Here is a 24,671-nt window from a genome sequence, read left to right as displayed (position 1 = left end):
ACACAAGATTGGAAAACTTTACATGGGGGAGCTTAAATGATGCAAATAATCTGAGGTCATTACTTTTTTTCAAAAGTTTTCGACATTTTCCATTTACAATTTTTTAACGGGAAGATTACTTTTAGGGGTTTTTTGGGGAATGCCTTGTCCTTTTTTCCCCTCGTCCCCGGGGGCCTAGGGGTTTTTTGGAGACAGTAGCCTTATGTCCTGCGTTCACTTTTTTGGAGCGCCATAGAAATATCTTTTCCGAGAACCCAATCCTACGGCCCCTAGAGGCCCCTTTGGACGGGGTGGATAAAATTTGTTTTTTTGTATATCTCCGTATGTCTGCTGTGTTTTTGGGGGGTTGTTCCCGCAATTTGTTGAATTGTTTTTAAAATTCTTAAATTTTTTAGCTTTCCTTATTCTGAAATTTCGGGTATCCCTTTTAATTTCTGCAATTTCTTTGTTTTTACCGCAAGCTCCTGACTGTCTTTTTCCCTGGGGTGTTGTTGCGCGGAAGGCAAAAAGTATTTTTTTTGTTGTCAAACCTTCCTTTTGGGCTTCACGGTACTTCATGCTCTCATGTATGCAAAAATTTCAGTGCCCTTCAAGCCGCTGCATCAGTAACCCAGATTGAGGGGTATTTGACATTAGACACTTGAGAGCTTAGGGCCCCCAGTGTCATGGCTCCACAATTTACCAAAATTAAAATTTACCGGTTTTATCATTGCTCGAATAAGGTTGCAAATTCGGCATTATCAGGCATAGGTTTTTGAATATACGGTCTCACTGGACCGTTCGTATCAATTGGGGGACTCTCAGGAATTTTACTTGAAGAAAAAAGTAAAAAAGAAAAATCCACCCCTTTTGTGAAATACGGGTCTGAGGTGGGCTGCCGATACGCTTCTTGCCTGAAAACCCTGGAAAATAAAGGCCCCTGAAGGTGTAGGGAAAAAACAAGGGCTGAAAGTTTTGAAAATCGAATTTTACCCCATAAAATCTAGTTTTAAGACTCAAAAAACAACAATGCTTGGCGTGACGAGAGGGCCCCGGACCCAGGGTAATTCCTGTGGCACCATGTTTTTTGTTGTTGCGTCGGAAAAAGGGGTCTAAAAATTAAAAGTTCTTTAAAAAATATATGCTTAAATGTTTTAGTAGTTTTTATTTAGATTTATTATAATATATTATATATATATATTATATATATTATATAAATTTTAAAAATAATATATATTATAAATATTTTTAAAATTTATATAATTATATTAAAATATATATATATTATATATAAAAAATTATATTATATCATATATATATTATTATATATATAAAATTATATTATTTATATAATGTAATTTTTTAAAATTAAAATATATTTATATATTAAAAAAGAAAGGGAAAAATTAAAAATATATTACCCATTTTAATAATAAATAAAAGTGTTTAAAAGCTTTTTAAAAAAATTTTTTTTTTTTTATGTAAAAAAATAAGAATTAGAAAGGTTTTTAATATAAAAATAAAAAATTTTTTTCAGATTGTTTTTATATATAAATATATATATAATTATTTAAAGAAATATAATTTATTTTTTATTATATAATAATTTTTATTTTATTTTTTTATTTTTTAATTTATTTTTATCATTTATATATAATATATATAATAATTATAAAATATAATTAATTATTATATGATTTTTAAATATATATATATTAAAAATTATAATATATAATATTTATTTTATATTATATATTATAAATAATATTAATATATAAAATTATAGATATATAATTAATTATAATATATATTATAAATTATTATAAATATTTATAAAATTTTATATATATTAATTTTTTAAATATTTATATTATAATTAATTTAATAATTATATATTTTAAAAATATATTATTAAATTTATTAATTTAAAATATATAATTTTATGTATATATATATATAAAATATATATTAAAATTAAATTTTTATTATATATAATATAACAATTATATAAAAAAAAAGATAAATATATAATTTTTTATATATATTAAAAAGAATATATATTAAATATAAATATATATATATTATTTATGTTATATATTTTTATTATAAATTTATATAATATTTATATTATATCTAAAGTTTTTAATTATTTTTTTTTATTAAAAAATAAAATTTTATTTTAAAAATTATTATATATTAAATTTATAATTATTAATAATAATATTTAAAAATATTATTATATATTTATTTTATTTAAAATTTTTTTTATTTTTTATTTTAGAATAAATTATTTTTATATTTTTTTTAATTTTTGAAATGGGTAAATAATATGAAATATTTTAAAAAAATAAAATATAACTATAAATTTTATTTTTATTTAAAAAATTATAAAAAATCTTATAAATTTTAAATAAATATATCTTTTTTAATTAAAAGGTTTTTTTTTAATAAAAATAAATTTTAAAATATTTATGTATTTAATAATTAATTTAAAATTTTTATTTATTTTTATATTCAATTAAATAAAATTTTTTTATAAATAATAATTTAAAATTTTATAGATAATTTATTTCAAATGTTTTAAATTGAATAATAAAATAATTTTAATTTTTATTTTAATATATAACTTTTAATTATTTATTATTTTGGGTTTTTTTAATATTTAAATTTATTATTATATTTTTATATTATAGAAATAATAAAATATTATTATAAAATTATATTTAATTTTTTTATAATGGGTTTTTTATAAATGTTTTTTAAATTTATTTAATGAATATTTATTATATGTAAATATTGTTTTATTTTTTTATCTTTTTTTTTAAAAATAAATAAATTTTTTAATTTTTATTAAATTTTGTTTTTAAAAGGGGTTTAATTGTAAAAATTAAAAATTTAAAAAAAAGTTTTAAATTTAAAAAAATTTAATATATTTTAATAAAATTTTTAGTTTAAATTTTAAAATTAAATATTTAAAACTATGTAATTTTTTATAAATAATAAAATTATTGTATTAATAATTGATATAATAGATTAAAATAAAAAATTTAAATTTAAAAATAATAATTAAAAAAAATTTTAATTTTAAATTTAAAATAATTTTAAATTTAAAAATTTTTTTAAATTTTAAATTATTCTATTATAATTTTTCCTGTATTTTAAAAGTTTGATTAAAAATATTCAGGAAATAAATTTAATTTTTATTTTTTTTTTTTTAAAAACAAAGGGAAAAAATGAAATTTTTTTAAATAATTTAAAATTTAAGGGGTTTAAAAACTATATTTTAGGAAAATGAAATTTAATTTGCCCAAATAAATTTATTTATCCCGAACCACTTTTTTTTTTTTTTAGTTAAAAATAAAAGCCCTAATTTTTTTTTAACATTTTTCGTTAACCCTTTAAATCTTTAAATTTTTGTGTTTAAATTGTAAAACATTTCGATGGGTTTTTGTAATTTTTATTTTGTGCCCCGTGAAAAGTTTTTCATGTTTATGGGTTTTCCCAATTTAAAAAAAAAATTTTTCCTAAATTATTTAAAGAATTTAAAAAATTGAAACTTTTTATGGGAAAAATCATATAAGGTCTTTTTATTATAATTTTTAAGGGAAACCTTGGCCGAAATAAAAATTTTTTAAAAAAAAAAACCGGTTTTTTCCAATTACTAAAGAAATCCCAAATTTTTTAAAAAGGAAAAAAATTTGGTTTATTTGTAAAAAAAAGTTTTTGTTTTTTAACGGGCTTGGGGTTTCAGTGTTTTTTTTATTGAAAGCCCTTCGGGGTTTGGGGGAAAACATAAAAACCTTTAAAAAAAAGAAAGTGATTAAAAAAACTTTTTTTCCCCGGAAAAAAAAGGCTAAACCCAATCGGTGGGTGACCCCCTGCGGGGTTTTTAAAATTTTGGGGAAAAACCGGTGCGGGAAAAAATTTTTTTTTGGCCCCGGGGCTTGGGGTTGGGCCCGGGCCCCAAAAATTTTTTTCCCCCAATTTTTAAAAAATTCGTCCCGAGGGAATTTAAAACATTAAAACCCTTCTTTTTCCCCAAAAGACATTTAGGGGGTTTAAAAATTTTTTAAAAAATATTTTTTTTAAAAAAAGTTTTTTGTTACAACCCAATATTAAAGGGTTTAAAATTTTTCCCCCCAAAAAAGAAAAAAATTACTGGAATTCTTTTTAATTTTATTTTGTAAATTTTATTTAACCCCTTTGGATAAATTTTTCTTTTTATTATTTTCAAATATTGCTAAAAGAATTTAAATTGAACGATTTTAAAAATTCCCAAAAAGGGGGAAAAATAATTTTTTGGTTACTTTTTCCCCAAAAAAAAAAATGTTATAAAAAAGGAAAAAAATTTTTAAATTAGATAAAAGTAAAGGGGGCCAGTATATTTTTAAAAAAAAATGTAACTTACAAATTTTAAATTTTTTATCTTAAAATTTTTGAAACCCTTTACGTTTTTGTAAATTAATAAAAAATAATTTTAACCCCTAATTTGAAAAATGTTTTTCTTTTTTTAAATGGGTTAAAAATTTTTCCCAAAAAAATTGAACATAATAACCCTTTTTTTTTTAATTATTTATTTCGATGTTTAAATTTAAAGAGTTTCGAAAAAAATAATTTTAGTTTTGTGGGAAAAATTTTGGGGGGTTTTTAAAAAAAAAATTTTTTTGGGGGGTTGTCCCCTTTAAAACAATTTTTTTTAAAATACCTTTTTAACATTTTTTTAAAAAAAAAAATGAAATTTAAATTTTTTCCCTTTTGGGAAATTTTAACCAGGATAAATTTTAATTATATTATTTTAAAAATTTAAAAAATTTTGTCCAAAAATTTATTATTTTAAATTGATGAAAATATATGAAATTTTTCAAGAGTAGTAGTTGTGGGAAAAGTAAAATTTTTTAAAAAACGTAGAATAACCTTATTTCAAATTTTCAAAAAGTTAAGTTATTTAATTTTTTATTTTTTAAAAAATTTCCCTTTACCCCCAAATAATAAAATTGGAGGACGGATTAGAAGAAAAATCAGTAAAATGGCACCCTGTGGTTTTTTAAGAAAAATAATTTTATATATAAAAAAAACAATTTTTTAGCCCCGGGGGGGTTTTTAGATCCAAAAAAATTAAACAATGGGGTTTTTATCCTCTACAAGTTACATTTTGAAATTTTATGCGTTGTTGTTTAACCAGAAAGGGGGGTAAAAAAATTTAGTGATCATTAGTTTTCCCCCCCACAAACTTTTTGAAAAAAGGGAAAAAAATCTTTTTTTGAAGGGGCCGGTTTAATGGAAAACAAACCCAAAATAAACCCGAGGGTCTGGGAAAAATAGAACAAAAAGGTATTTAAAAAACCTTTTTTTTTACAAAGGATTGCACGCCAAAAAGTTGTTGTGTTTTCATTTCTTAAGAATAAAAGCCGGGTTTTTGTGAAATTTCAAGAAATTGAAATTTGGGAGGTTTTCCTTAAATCTAATAATACTTTTTAAATACAACCCTTTGATTAATTGTTCCCCTAGTCTAGAAAAAATTTAATTTTTAAAGGTTCATTGGTAGGTAAATTAAATATTTTCCTTTTATTGGTTTTTTTCCCGGCGGTGTATAAAATTTTTGGGTTTTTTCTACGTAAATAAAGAAAACCATTTAATTTCTTTAATTTTATTTTTAAAATTGTGGTTTTTTTAAAAAAATTCCAAATGGGCCCATTCCAAATTTTCCAATTTTCTCAATGAAACGCGGGAAAACCCTTTTAAAGGCCCCTTGTAAAACCTTTTATAAATTAAAAAGGAAAGCTTATTTTTAGGGTTTTATTCATGGCATTTTTTTTGTAGTTTCGGTTTTTCCCCCGAGAGGTGTTTTTTTTACTTAGGGGAAGGGTAAAAGTTTTTGCTTTAATTTATACCCTTTGAGGTTTAAGGTTAGGGGGAGGGAAAAAACTGGTATTTTCAGTCAATGAATATTCTTAATTTTTTAAACCCTTTACAGGGGGAAAAAAAAAACTATTTAAAAAGATTTGGGTTTGTTGTAATTTTGAAAACCAAAACCAGTACCTGTTTGCGATAATCAGAAAATTTTTTGGTTTTTTTTTAAAGTTTTAAAAAAAATTTTTTAAGATGATTTTAGTTGATCCACAACGTTTTTAGTGGTAATTTCATTTTATTCCCCCGAGTGGTTGGATTCGCAAAAGGGAATTTTAATTTTTTTCATATATTTCTATTTTATTAAAAAACAAGGGCATTTCTTCATCTTGGACAAAAATTTGGGAGGGTAGGTTTTCCCTTTAAAAAAAAATTTTAACACTTGGGTTTTAAAGGGGTTTAAAAAAGATATACAATTTATCTTAAAACCCCCAGAAGTTTTTTGAACAAATTTTGGGGTTTAATGTCCCTAGCTGGGAAAAGGGAAACCTGTAAACATTCTGAGTCATTTTAATATGGTGCTTTTTGAAAAAATGGTTCCCAAAAAATGTTTCTTTGTTTTAAGGCTATTTCTTTAGACTCCGAAGGAACAAAACGTTTTTTCCCTTTTTAAGCCTTTTTAAACCCACAAGGGGAGCCCAAAAAAATAGGAGAAGGTAAAAAACAAAGATTTTTATAAAAATTTTTAATTTTTAATTATTTTTGGTTTTTTTGGGCAAAGGGGCGGCCTTTTTTTACATTTTTGTTAAAAAGAAAAAAAGTTTTTGTTGCCTTTACCGTAGAAAAGTGGTGCAAGGGGAAAAAAATTGTTTTTACAAATTTTTTTAAAAAAATTTATTAATATCCTTTTACCATTCCTAAACATTTTTTTAGTTTTTTTAAATGGTTTAGGGGGCACGCCCTTTGACTGTTTTTTTTTTTCAAAAACCTCGGTATTTGTTTGTAAAAAAATTTTACAAGGGGTATTTAAATCCCCTGAGGGAATTTTACTTTAGGTCCCGAAACCCAAAAAGGGGGGTGGTTTGACCCCGCCCCCCCAAAAAATCTTGGGAAACGTCAAATGCTAAAAAAAATTCAAAAATTTTTAATTTTCCCCATAAGTGGCTCCAAACCTCCCCATTGGAAAAGTTGGGCGCCCCCCCCCTTGTTTTTTAAAAAAATTTTAAATGTAGTCCACAGGGTCTTTAACTATCAGAAAAGTACACTTTGTTTACCCAAAAGGGAAAAAGCTCTAACATTTTGGGTTTTAAATTTTATTCTTTTGTAAGCCGTTAGAAAAGACTTAGTTGGGGTCTTTAAAAATTTTTTTGTAGGAATTTATTGGTTTCTGTAGGAAATTTTTTGTGGGATTTCAAAAGTTTTTTAAAAATTTTTTCAATAAATTTAGAAAAACCCTTAGTTTTTCCCCCTTTTTCACAAACTCTTTTTCCTCCCACCCTTAGGATAATAGGACCGAAATGGTCCATTAAAGGGTATTTATATATATAATAGACCTTACTCACATGTCCGCATACTTGTGCTGCTGCACTTAAAGTCATGCACATGCGAAACATACTGTGTGTGGCATGTACATAAGCACGACTTCTGTAAGTCATTTTACCAGTAGACCATGTGGTTGTTTGCCATGTGGGTCCAAGTTCAGTTTAGAACCATCAACTCAGCGAGGAGGTAGTTGACGATTTTAACTGACCTCATCTGACCTCTCAGTTCGTGCTCAGCGGCCAACGTGATAAGGCCAGGTTAGCCTTCGCCCTTCAGGGCTGGCCGACCGGACATGTGACCCCTCGCTCAGCGTTTACCCTAAGACATCGTCTCGTGTGTTCTCTTACTGTGTTGTACTCTTCATTAATAGAGTCAAGCCGTCATTACAACTATAACTACCCCTGCTAGCCATTGTACTAAGGTTCTGAGCCCATTACAACTGGTAGCAGGGTGGTTGTTGCATCCCTTTGGCTCACAACACAGTCTCCGAAATCGTCTCGACCTGCTTCCACGATCTACGATGTGTACAAATCCACGTGAATACATGTGGGCCTCTTTATTTCTTTTCCCTTCCTTCTCCCATAAATGTGTTAAGCCGTAGGTGCAGTCGCTCTCCCGTTGGTTTTGTTGGGTAAAAGTGCTAATTGACAGCAAATGGTATGTTCTCACACGTTTTCTTCGACCTTAGATCACATTACTGTGTGTTCACGGTATGTGGTCAACAAACATGAATATCGCTCATTAATCAATTAGTTAATTAAATTATCTTTCCCTTCCGGTCGGTCAAGACACGGAAAGTTCAAGAGATGACCACTTGTTTTTCCTGTAATTTGGTTGTTGATGAGGTTGACACCTTGGGATAACTGTAGCACCGTTACATTGCTCGTTGGTGACACGTTCTATCAGGTAGAATTGAGCTTGTAACACGATTTTTTATCAATTTATTTTGAGTATAGCGTTAGGATCTTCCCCCATATCATAGCACACAGGGATGCGTAAATCTCTGCCCCATCATTAGAATAGGTATGAGTAGAACCGAAGTTATTGGTTCGATCGGCAACTTTTGAGTCAGTGTGATATGCAGTTACATCCGTTAATTATTGTAGGACTAGGGTTTAAGCTAGAATCATTATTTGCTATTTATCACGCCCTTTTCACTCTCTTGCATGTTTTGGGTACATCCCAAGCAGTAGTGGTGATTCGTGAGAGATACTCGTAGGGAATGTGATGAGCGCCCATCACAGATACTCGGAAGAAAGCAGGTTATTTACAGATCTTTCTGGCCCAGGTCGCCTGATTCTACAGCCTTTTGGGCATAGGATCCCCCATCGATGAATAGCGGGAACATGGCTACCTCGGCAGTTCAGAATTTCTGACCCCAGAGAAGATACACTTATTAGAAAGCTTGTGAATATTTTTTCACATCACCATTCATTAATGCCTACATTCTGTCACATCATTAAATGTTGAATTTAGTGTGGTAGTTGAAATAATTTTGTGTTAATAGCACTGCTAATTTATCTCAGTTTTGTCTATATTGAATGTTAATCTTCGTGTTTGTGATACTTTTCTGTGTGAGGTCACTCTCAGTTTCACTCTCATTCATGTTCGCTGTCACACACACAACACTCATCACTCACTCACTCACTCACTCACTCACTCATTCACGCAGACATAAGACACTGAACCTTTCATTAATAGGGTTTGTTGTTGTCATATTTGCAGGCATAAAGATCTATGATGTATTCTTTTGCTCGCAATTTTGTCAGTTGTGATGAGTGACTCATACATAATGTACAGTTTCTTATTTTGCATACATTTCTTCTCTGTACATCATGTCTGCGGACCAGGATGTTCGTCAGAGCAGGTAGTAAGCTGCCTCATGATGTAGCGAAGGACCAGGAACTTGCCAGCGCAGGTACCAATCCCCCCAGGATGCTGTGGATGGGTGCTGCTTGCCTGGACGCAGGGAGATCCAGTCAAACTCCAGAAGCTCGTCAGCGAAGATGCCGAAGATGCTAAGATGCCGAAGAGGATGCCTCCTGCCAGGACGCCCATAGATCCAGACGAAGATTACTAGGACGTGAGGACGAGCATGCGGCCGAAAAGGACCTGGACGAGATCTGCGAGGATGTGTGAACGAGGACGCCGCAGATTTATACCTGGAGGGGGACTATGTTGAAGTGTGTCGACCGGACATGCGACCCCTTGCTCAGCGTTTACCCTAAGACTTCGTCTCGTGTGTTCCCTTACTGTGTTGTACCTTCATTAATAAAGCGTCAAGCCGTCATAACAACTACCCCTGCTAACCATTGTACTCGGTTCTGAGCCCGTTATAATGTGTGTGTGTATGTATAATGTTATACATATGTAACTTTACATAATAGTAAATGGTCATAGAATGTTTACGCAAGTATACCTCAGAAAGAACTTGTACGTTTTCTTTTGAATAAAAAGTCTTTAAAATTGCCATAAAAAACATTGAAGTAAATTTGACTATACATTCCATGTGATATTAGCGTAGCGTAATATAATTAAAATCTGAATGGTATATACCGCAGTGTACATTGAAATCATCTGAATATTACACTTAGGCAAACATGTATATCCGCCTGTATTAATGGGTGTATGGATGGATTTTATGGATATATGTGTGTGTGTGTGCGCTCACACACTTATGTATACTTATAAACTTGCTAAAAAAAATGTTACGGAGATGATAAAAATGGTGTATTATAAAACGAATGCCGCAAAAAGCTTATTTATTCTACGATATGTAATGGACAGTTTCAAATTTAATGCCTTGCAAGCGAACGTCTCTGTTTCCAACCATAGTTGTAAAATATAATTAGAAATGTGATTTACTAAGAGGATCTTGAGAAAACTAAAGTCAAAGCTGATATTTGTATAAAGTGTTGTAAAGAGCGTGGGTTCTCAGTATGGGTGAGCGTGGGTCAGCCCGTGGGTTGTTTTAGCATACTTACCTGGCACAGGAGATACCGTGATCACGAAGGCGGTTCTCCCAGGACGAGGCTCACCATTGCACTCCGGTGGTGCTGACCCTGCGATTAACCCAAATGTGGTTAACTCGAGTGCGCAATTTTTGTTAGCGGGGGACTGCGTTTTGCGCTAACCCCCTATACATTTCATTTTTACCGAAAAGTGTTTTATATCCACTTGCCTACGAAGTCAGGACTATAATGATTTTACTTGCATATATTTCGTTAGTTTGTCAAGCCAGCTCATTGGAAATTTTACAGATAACTCGTTCGAAGATATTTATGCATTTCCTAAATGTTTTACAGCATTGAAATGCTGAAAATCTCATTTCAATAGCATGGTAGTCTGCACTGGTATTAACAAAACATTTTACCATTCTTTTAAGCTCTATGCAAAGTTATTGGGCAATATTATTGGTATTTTGAAGGGTAATCCCCTTCATTCCCATATCACGAGAAATTTGATCATAACAATGCAATGATATATATATATATACATATATAATTTATGTATATATATATAGTATACATATATATGTATACATATATATATATATATATACATAAATATTCATATATACACATATACATATATACACATATTGTAGTATACAAAAAATTGGGTCTTTAAAAGATTGCCATGTAAATGTATGGATGTACCATTTTTCGTTACATTTTAAGAAAACACCCTAGCGATACCGATAAAACGATGCAGACTTTGATCGCTAAAGGGATATGGATACCAATACAAAAGCATCGATCGATACATTTTATCACGATACTAGCCATCTCTGACTAAAATGATGAATGTAAATCATGATAATAGCAGTGATCCTGGTGATGATATTATTGATGATAATTTATAAATGAATAGCAGTAATGCTGATAATAATCATAATTGTAATCCCACAATCAATTATGATTATTAGTAAGTCAAAAAATAGATAAAACTAGTGACGTTTGATCATGGGAAAAAAAATATAATGATTATCATGGCTATCTTATTCATGGTATCAGTAATTACGACAACGATGAATATAACGACAACTATAACAAAACCAATCACGATAGGGAAGACGTAGATTAGTGTGCCTCAATGTCGTGGACATGTTTATTAGCTTTCTATCTGTGACTAAACTTAATATGTAGTGTCCTTTTGCGAAAGTTTTTGTAGCTCGGTTATCACCAATTTCATACACTTGCCTTTTACTAATTTTCTAGACGTTCAGCTCTGTAACGAATGTAAGGTGTACAAGTAATGCATAAGAATTTGTAATTATGATACTACCATAATGAAGAATGTAAATCATATTAATGACCACATCAGTGGTACTAGTGATATTATTTCAATAAAAAAACAATGGCAGTAATTGTAGTCCTACCAAAAGTGACGCTAATAAGTGAATTATTAATTAGATTAAATAAATATGGAAGTAATAATCGTGATCATTGCCAGCTAATTTACATCAGTAATTACGATAACGATGATCCTAATGATAATTATGAAAAAAAAAATTATACAGGGAAGACGGATTACTGTGCATCAATGTGGTAGACATGTCTTCGAGCTTTCTATCAGTCATTTACTTACTATGCAATTTCCTATTGTGCATTTTTTTCATATTTTTTATATCTGCTGTATCTAGCGCGGACACTGGACCTAATATTTTGTTGTATGCTTGTGTTTGTGCTTGTTAACCGTGCATATAATTTATTGCTTTTCACAGTTATCTACTGAAAAAAGACACGTCTGGTGTTCCCAGGCGGTCACCCAACCGAATAATTACTATCGTTGGCGATTGAATTAGGAGTTTGTATATTTATGGCATATACATTTCAATTTTCATTTGGTCTCATTGGTTACTAAGATTATACACAGACGACACAGTCATTTTTTAGCGGTTTCGGCCCTGAAAAAAAATCAAAGCTTCAAAGTGCTGCAGTACATATTGCTAAAACTTAATCGTGATTTTTTTTTTTTTTTTTTAGACATCTTTATTACAATCATTTTATACTTATTGTTCCTTCGTAGATATCATTACTAATATGATTACTAACGGAATTAGTATTATTACAGCTTCAGTTATTTCTTCTTTGTAAAAGTGCCCCAAAAATCTATTTAGTATCAGAAAATTAATAAAATGTTTAGAATGTAGGTTTGCATTTACTTTAGTTACCTCTATGAGTTAGCCTATTCGTTTTCTGTGTATCCTTCTTCCTCTCTCCAGTGGCGATTACTTTTACTGTAATTCCTATGGACTGAAGTATAATTTCAATTGATTTCTTTATATAGATATAAGAAGAGCTGCTATAAATTTTATAAAAATGCAAAACATGTAAAGAATTTACAATAAAATGCCAACGACATCTGGTGTACACAGACGGTCACCCATCCAACTACTGACTAGACCCAACGTTGCTTAATTTCGTTGATCGGACGAGAAGCTGTGTTTTCAACGTGGTATGATCGTTGGCGTATTTATTACTAACATTAGACATCTTTAAGTCAGTGTTCACTGAGTTTTCAACATACGAATATAATGTATGTTTTGTTTTTGCACCAAACTACTTTTACTAATTTTCAAGTTGTGCAACTCTGGAAAGAATGCAGTGTATGCAAGCAATGCATATTGAATAAAATGATATTGTCTACGGTTATAAATCTGTGTACACATGCATCCTTACATCGTTACTTTAAGTAGAAAGAGTTAAATAATATAGATAATCATAAACAGGAATTCTGCTTATTATTGAATCTTGAGTGCTTTCATACACATTGCTGTTACTGTTCCTCTTTTTGTTGGTATTATCAGTATTTGTAATTGTATTTGTATAACTATTCTTACTAATAATTCTATTATCACCATCATTAATCAATCCTTTAAACATGTGATTATTGTTGCTATCAAAGACATTATTGTTATAGCGTCGGCAATAATGATGCTAATGCTGATGCTAATGTTAATTTGATAAAAATTTGAATAAAAGTGATGATACTGATTATGATCATGGTAAGAAAAACATAAGCATTGTCATCATAGACATCTTAAGCATGATACAAAAAATTAAGATATCTATGATCATGATAATTATAGCAAAACCAATTGCGGATAGAGATGAATAAATTATTAGCTACAAGGTCGTGGACATGTCTTCAACATTACCTTCAGGTTCTTAAGTTTTTCTTTTTAATATTTTCAAATACCGTTTCTAAATCTGTTTTATCTGTCGTGCATATTAGGCAATGTTATTGTGTGCAAGTATAATTCAATGACTTACCAGCCATCTGCCGAAATGAAGTACTGTATCTGTATCTGTTTTTCTATAATTCACACTATACTAGTGCAAGAAAATGAAGGAGTAAAAGAACGTGCATGAAGAGTAGTAAGCTGAAAAGACCATCTGTGTTCCAGGTGGACACTCATCCGAGTACTGAGGAATATCAACATTGCTCAAGTTCGCTGATCGGATCTTAATCGTTAATACCATTTGCTTTCTCTTTAATACCGTTAATACCAGTTGCTTACTCTGTAATACCATTTGGAAATTTCAATACCATGGCGTCAGTCACATCAGTGAGATTTGTTCTTTATATTTACATCAATCACAGTTCACCAATTAAGGGAATAAATCTGATAATGGTTCATGATTTACCAAATTTTGCTAGAGTTCTTTAGTTTTTGTGCCATTAAACTTTATAAAGAATTCATGGGAGGAGAAAATACTATTTTGCATAATATATAAAGAAGTGTACACGTATAAAAAACTGCACATGATAAAACTACTGCCGTGATTTTTGATCAATTTAATTTTGCTCTCCCGGAGATTGATATTATTGTTACGCCGCCTCGTCTCTCTCTGCCACCAACACAAAGTAGGCTAGGCAGACGGTGTGTTAACCACAGGGTCGTGAACACTGAACAGCTCCAAGAGGCACCGAGCACCACAGCGTCCCAGAACACCACGAGGAGAAACGCCAAGTGGCGAGGCAGGGCACGAAATAAACACACGATGACAGTCTTTCCTTTATTTACACAAGTTATTTACCCGTACACTTTTCTATAGGCACAATACAGGGGGAAACCAGCATGTCACACTGCACGATACAGCTTATAACAGGGCAACACAAAGTTATATCAGGTCACAAGGGCACACACACGAGGTCTTCACAGGAGCAGCACCCAACTCCGTCTCCTCGGCTTGTTCCTCCGCTCCTCCGCTCACAGCCAGCTGCGTCATGTTTGCCCAGGTCCCTTCATGTTAACACATGCCCAGGTCATCCTTTTCATGTTAACACATGTTTCGCACAGAGACAAAGACCCACTGGCGTAGCACTATCCCCCCCCCCTATCAAGCTCTGACATACCTAAACATGAAACAAAATACAGAAAATTTAAATAAAATTAGTCCTCAGGAACGAACAAAATTCTTTCAAACAAAAGTAACTGTAATTGTAAATCAGTTCTCAGAAACACAAAAATCTTTCATCCAGTGCGGCTTCCTTCGCTCTCACTGAGGTCGCTCTGGAGGAGGTGTGGGCGGCGGTAGATTGGCAGTGGCACCCAGAGGGGTATCTCCTGTCCCAAGACCCGGCTCATGGTCACCATTGACGTCTGCTGCATCGCCCTCACCGTCCAAATGCTCGTCCTCATCTCGGTCAGCGTCTGCCACGTCCTCATCGCCGCTACTGGGGCTGACTTCATCTTCTTTTTCACCATGGACCCAGGAGTAGCTTCCTGGCCCATGGTAAACACCACAGCCGGGTGCGCCAAGTCCTCAAGGAAGTCAGGCGACGGCCACCCACCCACCAACTCCTCGCTCCCCGACGACTCTTCTGGACGCTCCACTTCCTCACAAGTGCCCAGCTTTGCACCAGCTGGCACCTTCTGGGCCTTATCGGAGAAGTTAGCTACCAACACTGTAACTAACCCTTCCCCTGGTCCAACAAGGCTCCGCCCAACCGCTACGCCATCAGCCAACTGCAGGTTTTGAATGGGCTCCACGAGGCCCTCTATTCCATGCATCACTCTTGACAGTCGACACCGGATTCTAGACTCTGTCCTGGGGGCAAGGTGCAGTCGGTCAGCCGTAACTACCTCTGCACAGCCAACCTCTGGAAGCAAGGGCACATCTTCACCGTGCACCCTCACCAGCTTCCGTCCAAGGTCGACACACGCCTTACTCTGCATCAGGTAGTCAAGGCCCAGCAAGCAGTGCTCGTCCAGATCGGCCACATACACCGCCAGCCGCTGCACCGTGCTGCCCACGCCAATACGAGCCTCCACTGGCCCTTGAGCTGCACACAATGCCCCGTGACACACCACACAGTCTCTTGGAAAGTGCTCGGGCTCACCTTCCTCAATGCTACCTTCTCCACTTTAGCCTTCTGGCCCCGGAGGTCACGGCGGGGCTGAGCAGCTGGCCCTAGGCCACTCGTTGCCTTCAGGAAGGCCTCGAACTCCAAGGCCCTCGCCAGCGCCACCTGCAGGTCCCCAGGGTGTGCCTGCTTGACGTAGATTTGCAGCTGCTGGTCCTGTAAAGCGTCAACAAAGAAATCGCGGGCCAGGACCACGATCATCTCTTCCGCAGCCGCAGGGTACGACCTCCTTACCAGCGCCTCCACATCCTGCGCCAGCTGGGACAGTGTCTCGCCACGCTCACGAGTCCGCTTCTTCAAGTGGGCCCGATATACCTCGGCCTGGTGGTGGTGCCCGAAACGGCGTTTCAAAGCCTCCGCCACGCTGGTGTAAGAGGCATGTTGGGATGCCGGCAGATGCACCAACACTTCCACCTCGGGGGCCCCTTAGCTCTGTTACCAGCTGCAGGGCCTTCTCTTCCTGGCTCCAGCCCTGGGCAGATGCCAGCATTTCAAATTGGGCGACATATGCCTCCCAGGCCACCTTCCCGTCATACTCAGCTGGCTTATGCCTCACAGAATGTCTGGAGGCCGAGGGGCTGCGGGGTGGAGAACGCGTGCCGTGAACTAACACGCCGGGGGGGAGGAAGGGAGGGAGGGAGGCAACGAGGCGGGTTGACCGGGTCCGAGTTTGCCGCCACCTATACCCAAGGGAGCGGTTCCGATGGTCCCCAGCCTTCTGTAGCGACCACTGGCTCCGACACGACAGTGCGAGGCCCGGGGATTTCCTGCCACGGACCCCAGGCAGACCCCAGTAAATCTGACACTCTGGCATCTGTTGCCAGAACCTCGTCTGCCTTCTCTGCTTGCAACGTTACTACCTCTTGACGCCGCCTTTCCTCCTTCACTTCCTCCCTCAGGCCCTGAACCTCGCCCTTCAGAGTCTGCACCTCCTCCATCAGTTCACTCTTCACGCTGTTGCAGGCCTTGTCGGTATACTGCTGAGTTTCCATCTTCACAGATGCAAGATTGCTTTGTAGCACCTCAACAAGTCGGCAGAACTGTTCCTCTGCCTTCCTTGCCTGCATCTCGACGAGATGGTGCGCCTGCTCGTGTGCCCTGCTCTTCTGCCCTTTGTGCCATTTCCTCCCTCATACCGGCCAGCATGGCAGTGATCAGGTCCATCTGGCTCGGCTTCACCTCACTCGTGCCTGCCTCAGTCATAGCCTCCTCTCCCTCATGGCTGCCGCCATCTTTGGACGACATGATAAATCGGCGCTCTCACTGATCAAATATCACAAATCCCACTCCTGACACCATTTGTTTACGCCGCCTCGTCTCTCTCTGCCCCCAACACAAAGCAGGCTAGGCAGACGGTGTTGTTAACCACAGGGTCGTGAACACTGAACAGCTCCAAGAGGCACCGAGCACAACAGCGTCCCAGAACACCACGAGGAGAAAAGCAAGTGGGGAGGCAGGGCACGAAATAAACACACGATGACAGTCTTTCCTTTATTTACACAAGTTATTTACCCGTACACTTTTCTATAGGCACAATACAGGGGAACCAGCATGTCACACTGCACGATACAGCTTATAACAGGGCAACACAAAGTTATATCAGGTCACAAGGGCACACACACGAGGTCTTCACAGGAGCATCACCCAACTCCGTCTCCTCGGCTTGTTCCTCCGCTCCTCCGCTCACAGCCAGCTGCGTCATGTTTGCCCAGGTCCCTTCATGTTAACACATGCCAGGTCATCCTTTTCATGGTAACACATGTTTCGCACAGAGACAAAGACCACTGGCGTAGCATTATCTTTACTTATATAATTTTATTTGCAAATATTACTGTTATTATTGTTATTAATGGATTTACCACTACCACTAAATTTCTTCTGTCTGTTTTCTGTCTATCCTTCCGCTCTTTGCAACGGTAAATTTACTTTTATTGGTTTGCTATTGACTGAAGCATAAGTTCTTTGTGCAAATATATAAGGAACTGCTGTAAACTCTTGAGAACTGTAAAACACATACAGCATATATAACAATATATCAATAGCATCTGGTTTTTCAATAATTTTTGTACATTTTTAATCTTTTTGTCACCAACTCATACTTAAAACACTATAAACAAATTCCTAATTGATGTGCTAATCCCGAGTTTTCTAACCGAGAACAGGTATTTTTCACAATGATTTGGGTTTCTGTCCACACCACACACACACACACACACATATGTATGTATGTATATATATATATATATATATATATATATATATATATATATATAATATAATGTATATACATATATGTATGGGGTGTATATATATATACATGTATATATACACATACATATATTTATCCCAAATAATACACTATGTACTTTTCTTATTAAGAATGCATTGAAGACAGACCACTGACCATCAAAGCGTAATTACCTGTACTAGACACGTCTATTAGCACGGTGTAACAACTGATCGTTTTACAGCTCAGTGCCTCAGTGCTCGTTCATCCTGTTTTTGTACTAAAGCCGTTTCGCAAAGCCACCTTAGCTTGCTAACACTCGAAGAAAATGAGTTTGAGGATGAGTTTCCGGGTGGAGTGTCGAGAATACTCCGCCGCGAAAAACTAGACCATGGTAAAAACAAATGGTATTAATTATATGATCTTAACTATACCTAAGTAAGCTAAAATAACCTTTTTATGTGGTTAGTAATACTAAATTTACCATGATATATATATATATAAAATATATATTATATATATATATATATATATATATATATATATGATCTGTGGGAATTTTTACGGAATCTAGGTAGTTTTTGGCAGCCCCTGTGGAGTCTTCTAAATTTAGCAAATGGAAACACTTCTCTTATGAACATACAAACAAAATGCCAACAGCATCTGGAGTTCCCAAGCAATCATCCATCCAAGTACCCAACGTTATTGAATTTCGCTGATCGGAGTCGAGAAGTGGGGCTTTCACCGTGATATAATTGTTAGCGGTCTGTATAGCTATGGCAATACCCTTATGCATTTAAGTTTTCCTTTAGACTCACTAGTCACTACACAGACGACAGTCATTTTTTACCGTTTTTTCTGCCCTGGAAGTCTACAAGGAATGGTACAGAACTAAAGCTTCTAAACTGAAGCCCAATTATATTGGTAAAACTTTATCGTGATTTTTTTCTTCTTTTATTATCATTTTTGCATTCCTTTTATACCTGTTGTTCTTTTGTAGATACCACTGCTAAGATTATTCTTACTAAGACAATCAGTATTATTACAGGTCCAAGTATATTCCTAAAAATAAGTAAAATCTGTTTAGAATTGGAATTTAAATGTTTAAAATGCAGAATTGAATTTACTTTAATTCATCCTATTCGTTTTCTCCCTTCTTTCCGACGGCGATAACTTGTACTCTATTTCCCATTGACCGAAGCATAATTTCAGTTGATTACTTTATACAAATATAGAGAGTGCTGTTATAATTGAATAAATATGCAAAACATAATTATTATATGAAATAAAATGCCAAACAGCATCTGGTGTTCCCAGGCGGTCACCCATCCAAGTACTGACCAGACCCAACGTTGCTTAACTTCGCTGATCGGACGAGAAGCGGTGCTTTCAACGGGGTATGATCGTTGGCGAAGGTTGACAAACGTTAGCCAGTTTTGTGTCAGTGCTCGTCATTTTTATACATTCTAATATAATGCGTGATTTACTTTTTCTTCAAACTTCATGACCATGACATTCCAGTGATAACGATGAGATCTGCTTCGTAATGTAAGCATAAATCACAATCGGGAGTATTGGCAATTCTAAGTCTATTGTTACCACTTTCTTGCATCTGCCACAAACTTTGACTAATTATCGAGCTGTGCAACTCTGTAAAGAATACAAGGTTTACAAGCAGTATGAAGAAATTTAGTAATATAATATTTGATATGGTTTCAATGTGTATTCATTCTACTGCATCTCTTGCACAGAGCTAGATGATATAGCTAACCACAAGCAGAAATGACTATTATTGAATCTTAAACCTTGAGTGATTTCAAAACACATTTTCCGCTATTGTTGTTATTATTATCAATCATTTGTAGTTGTATTTGTATCGTTATGATTTTATTGTTATTAGTTACTGCTATTAACATAGTCATTATTGTCATGATAATGGTAATAAGGATGCTACTTAAATGTAAATGTGAATCATAATTAGCATCATATCAAAGATATTGGTAATAATATTACTGATCATAATACAAACAAAATGTAGTATCATTGTTGATGATAATGATTACCCTCATTCTCAGAACTCCCTCGAGTGTGGGCAAGCTAAGAGTGGCTATGCGAAAGGGCTCTAGTAGAAAAACGGTTAGGATTCGATTGACGCATTGAACGAAAAGTATCAGTTTTAATACATCGTGCTAATAGACGTGTCTGGTACAGGTGTTACGTTTGCTGATCAACATACTACTTAGTAAGGAAAATACTAGATACATACTAGATTAATTGAGATTTAAAAAACTTCTATTAACAAACGCAGAAACTCAGGTCACGGTGAAAATCCTAGATCTAGGTTAGAAAACTCAGGATTGTAATACTGACTAAAGCTTTGTTATATATCAGGAATCGGTGATGAAAAGACAAACAATTTACCAAAGTATTATTAAAGTTACAATTGCAAACAGGATTGAATCCCAAATCACCATTCCTGTGATAAGTTGATCCTTACTGTATATCTCTATAGGTTCCTCTTCCGGTCTTTTGTTGCTTCTCTCCCTCACGTATAATAGTGTTACGCCGACCGCCTCGTCTCTCTGCCACCAACACAAGGCAGGCTAGGCAGACGGCGTACTATCCACAGGGTCGTGAACACTGAACAGCTCCAAAAGGCACCGAGCACCCAGAACACCACGAGGGGGAAACGTCACGTGGCGAGGCAGAGCACGAAATAAACACAAAATGACAGTCCCTTTTCCTTTATTTACACAAGTTATTTACCCGTACACTTTTCTATAGGCACAATACAGGGGGAAAACCAGCATGTCACACTGCACGATACGCTTATAACAGGGCAACACAAAGTTTATCAGGTCACAAAGGCACACACAGGTCTTCACAGGAGCAGCACCAACTCGGTCTCTTGGCATGTTCCTCCGCTCCTCCGCTCACAGCCAGCTGCGTCATGTTTGCCCAGGTCCCTTCATGTTCCACACATGCCCAGGTCATCCTTTTCATGTTTAACACATGTTTTGCACAGAGACAAAGACCCACTGGCGTAGCAATATATATATATATATAATATATATGTATGTATGTATGTGTTGTATTGTGGATGGAAGGAGCCAGTCATTGAAATCTTTGCTGAGGTATTCATTAAGAGTATAGTATGTAATATATCCTTTCTCGTGCTTTCCTACAGCTGTAGCCAAAGGGAAATATCTTGGCCATAGGTGGTGGGATAAAACCATCTACACAAATGCAACCCATGTTATGTTGGTCTTGTAATGAAGAGAGTGCTCCTCTTTTTCATTTTAAATGATTCTAGTGTGTGGAATTTTAGCTCCAGATATCTTTTTCAGAAAAGGGACTATTATTGTTTTGGTTCTATTCCAGTAAATGTATGGGGAAACTCTTGCACTTCATTGACTTTCTCCATCCTGTGGGATGGCCTTTACAGCATTAAGTACATATGCTTTTGTAACTGGATGTGCCCACTTACTAACCTGTTAACATAATTCACAGATGGTGTTCTGCTTCAGAAAGAAGAGTTGTTTTTGTCCAGGTTTTGAGCTCATTCCTTGGTACCCAGAAAGTTTATGCCTGATTCAGGGATTTTTTACTTCTTTGCAGCCCCACCAATTGACAGACTAAAGCTAATAGAAAAATAAAATGAAGCCATATGTATATATATGTATATATATACATATACATACACATACATAAATATATATATATATATATATATATATATATATATATATATATATACATATATACATATATATGGTTATTTGTCTATATGAGAAGAAATTTGAAATGTCTCAATTTATTTTAATTTCTTTTTGTGGCTTTTCATATGTTTATATATACGAGGGGGCTTCAAAAAGTTTGTGAAAAAAGAACAGCATGAAAAAATGGTTTCAGTTATGATGCTTATTTTTCAACATATGCTCGGTTCAGGTCAATACACTTCTGCAGACGTTGATACCAGCCTTTAAGGCCATTTAAGCTTAGATGGCCTTAATCATTTAAGGTCAATCTAATTATTGTTATTTTTGATATAGCAGCTCATTTCCATCTTCAACCGATGGAAAATTGGTACCTTCCAAATATTTTTTTAAAGTTTGGAAACAGAAAGAAATCGGGCTAAATTGGGGCTGTAAGGTGGATGTTAGACGATTTCCCATTGAAATTCAGGTAGCACAACTTTTAACTACCGAGCGCCATGAGCGGGTGCATTGTTGTGGTGGAAGAGAATGTGTTGATGTAACTTTCTAGGGTGTTTTTTTTTTTTTTTTGTGACAGTTATCTCAAATCACATTCATAATAAGCAGATGTAATTGTTTTCTTTGCTCTTGAGGAATCAGCTAGAAAAACCCCTTCTGCATCTCGGAAGACAGTGGCCTTTCCTCTTGAACACTCTGATTTTGCTTTGACTGGTCCACTTCCACCCCTGGGCAGCCACTACTTTGATTGAATTTTATCCTCAGGATCCTACTGGTACAGCCATATTTCATCCCCTGTCACAATTTTCTGCAGAAAAGCTTCAGAGTCCTCATCTCACTTGTTTAAAATTTCCTTTGAAAATCTACCCCTCGTTGCTGCAGATCTGGCACAACAGCCTAGGGAACTCATTGAGCAGGAAGCTTGCTTAGCCCAAAACTCTCCACCAGAATTGTTTTGTGCAAAACCCACAGAGATGTTGAGTGTCTCCTACTGATTCATTGGTTACTCATCTATACTTTTCAGTCATGTTACGGACAGCATCACGGTATCCTCAGTAATCAGCATGCTTTAAAGCAAATGTGTAGTCATGATGTTTATGTTAACTAAGCATTTATGCCAAAATGTGTTCTTTGAAGAAATATGCATTCATAGTACATATAGTTTAGTTTAGTCTATCTTTCATGGTACATTATTTATTATTATTATTATTATTATTTATTATATTTGTTTATTATTATTTTTTTTTTCAGAAAGCTCTGATACTTATTTTATTATTATTTTTTTTTTCCATGTACAGTATTTAAAATTTACATTTCCTACATATTTGGTGTAGAGCATGCAAGCATTTTATATATGGCAAAATAAATTCACATATTACGTCATTCATATAACAATAGGAAAATGTGCAAATTCGGTGTAGTAAAATAAAGTCCTAAGTTAAATGTAGTGTGACATTGAATTCTGAAATTGTTAGTATTATCATACTTTACAGGATCACTTCAAAAGTGCGATTGCCGGGTTTCTCACCAAGATCCTCGGAATATATTCAACCATGATGAGGACTGTTAATGTAACCCTATGAGCTTAAAGCGGATCGAAAGTGTTGTGCTTGAGAGTTTTGATGACCGTTGTGACGGGTTGAATATCAATCCACAAGAAGTATCTTAACCCAACCACCACAGATGTATAAGTCTGTCCCCATTAGTTTTTTTTTAACATACCGATGGTTCCACATGTGCCCTAGTGACCGATCCTGATTTTCCCATTTCTTGAAATGGCGAGAAAAAGGTTTTTCTTTTTAATACAATTGATTCATGCTGTTATTTTTGTTACTGGTGTTATGGTTATTAAACTGTTATTGAAATCTTGGTAACATTAAGAAAATGATATAATGCAAAAGACCCTTTCTAAAAGTCAATGAAAAGGGTAAACAGGTGAGCTAGGTATGACTAATGACTGACTCCTTGGTGATTAACACTTGTAGAGCCATCTGTGTAAATACTATAAATAAAAATTGTTTACAGTGGTATGGCATGTAATCTTGCCATCCGTGCCGATTTGGGTTAAACTTTTGAAACTGTTAAGAAAAAAATTACAATTTCAAAGTGTTGCACAGTAAAATATAGGAAGTGTCAGTACTTGTTATTAATGTAATTTCATCAGTTTAAGTGTTTAAACCATATTTAATAATAAGCAATTAATTTGCTCGCAGATGTAGATACTTTTGTGCTTTTTATTACAAGTAAAACTATTAGATATAATCATTATTGCTTTGTCTACTTTTTATGCCACTATTTTTAGTATTGCCACCATGTATAATTATTATACTCGAGTTCCTGTACCCCCTTGTTACTTAATGTTACGGTAACACCAAAGTCAATGAATGTGAAGGTGCAATCGTGATTAATTAATGAATGACAAAATTCATAGTTATGTATACCAAAAGTTTTCTACACTAAGGTGTCACATGGATGGGACGGCAAATGGTGTTTTACACACTTGGAGCTGGGAAAGTGATTGTAGCCTTACCCGTGATATATCGTCAACTAGTTGATATGTTTTTATTAATTAATAGCTTCCCCGAGAGATTGGATCAGTCTAGGAGGTACTGCAATAGTGGCCAGTTCTCAGAAAACATTTAAATTTCGGTTTTTATTTGCAGAAAAGGTAACCGTTGAAGTCAATATTTTCTTGAAGCTAGTGTAATACCCTCTGTTAAGAAAGGGTTTAATCTTAATGGTTGTTATTACTTGCAAATAAATATAATTAGATGATATCCTCCCCGGAGGGAGTGGACCAATCCCGGGGGTACTGCAAAACCCGGCCGATCCGCGGCAAAGGTGGAGCAAGCCCCTAGCACTTCGCCATTTTCCAAAAATCAGTTTAATATCGTAGATCCCACATGGGGATCGTATCAGATATTAAGCTGATAAGAACAGTTACACTTTGATCTTGCCAAAGGCGAGAAGCGATACTGAACTTTGTC

The 24,671-nt window shown here is 34.6% G+C and overlaps 3 non-coding genes and 1 pseudogene across 3 annotated transcripts; 1 reads left to right on the top strand and 3 right to left on the bottom strand.

The window, feature by feature from the left end:
• The first annotated feature begins 10,344 nt into the window (after nucleotides 1-10,344).
• On the top strand, nucleotides 10,345-10,507 carry LOC119571407. The gene has a single exon (XR_005228592.1). It is a non-coding gene; the product is annotated as a U1 spliceosomal RNA (small nuclear RNA).
• Nucleotides 10,508-12,723: 2,216 nt separating this feature from the next.
• On the bottom strand, nucleotides 12,724-12,842 carry LOC119571414 (annotated as a pseudogene).
• A 6,421-nt stretch (nucleotides 12,843-19,263) lies between these two features.
• On the bottom strand, nucleotides 19,264-19,382 carry LOC119571406. The gene has a single exon (XR_005228591.1). It is a non-coding gene; the product is annotated as a 5S ribosomal RNA (ribosomal RNA).
• Nucleotides 19,383-24,471: 5,089 nt separating this feature from the next.
• On the bottom strand, nucleotides 24,472-24,658 carry LOC119571409. The gene has a single exon (XR_005228593.1). It is a non-coding gene; the product is annotated as a U2 spliceosomal RNA (small nuclear RNA).
• Between the last annotated feature and the right edge of the window lie 13 nt (nucleotides 24,659-24,671).

This window comes from Penaeus monodon, unplaced genomic scaffold, assembly GCF_015228065.2.
Source record: "Penaeus monodon isolate SGIC_2016 unplaced genomic scaffold, NSTDA_Pmon_1 PmonScaffold_614, whole genome shotgun sequence".
In the NCBI taxonomy this organism is placed as follows: domain Eukaryota; kingdom Metazoa; phylum Arthropoda; class Malacostraca; order Decapoda; family Penaeidae; genus Penaeus; species Penaeus monodon.
This window is presented reverse-complemented; position numbering and strand designations above follow the sequence as displayed.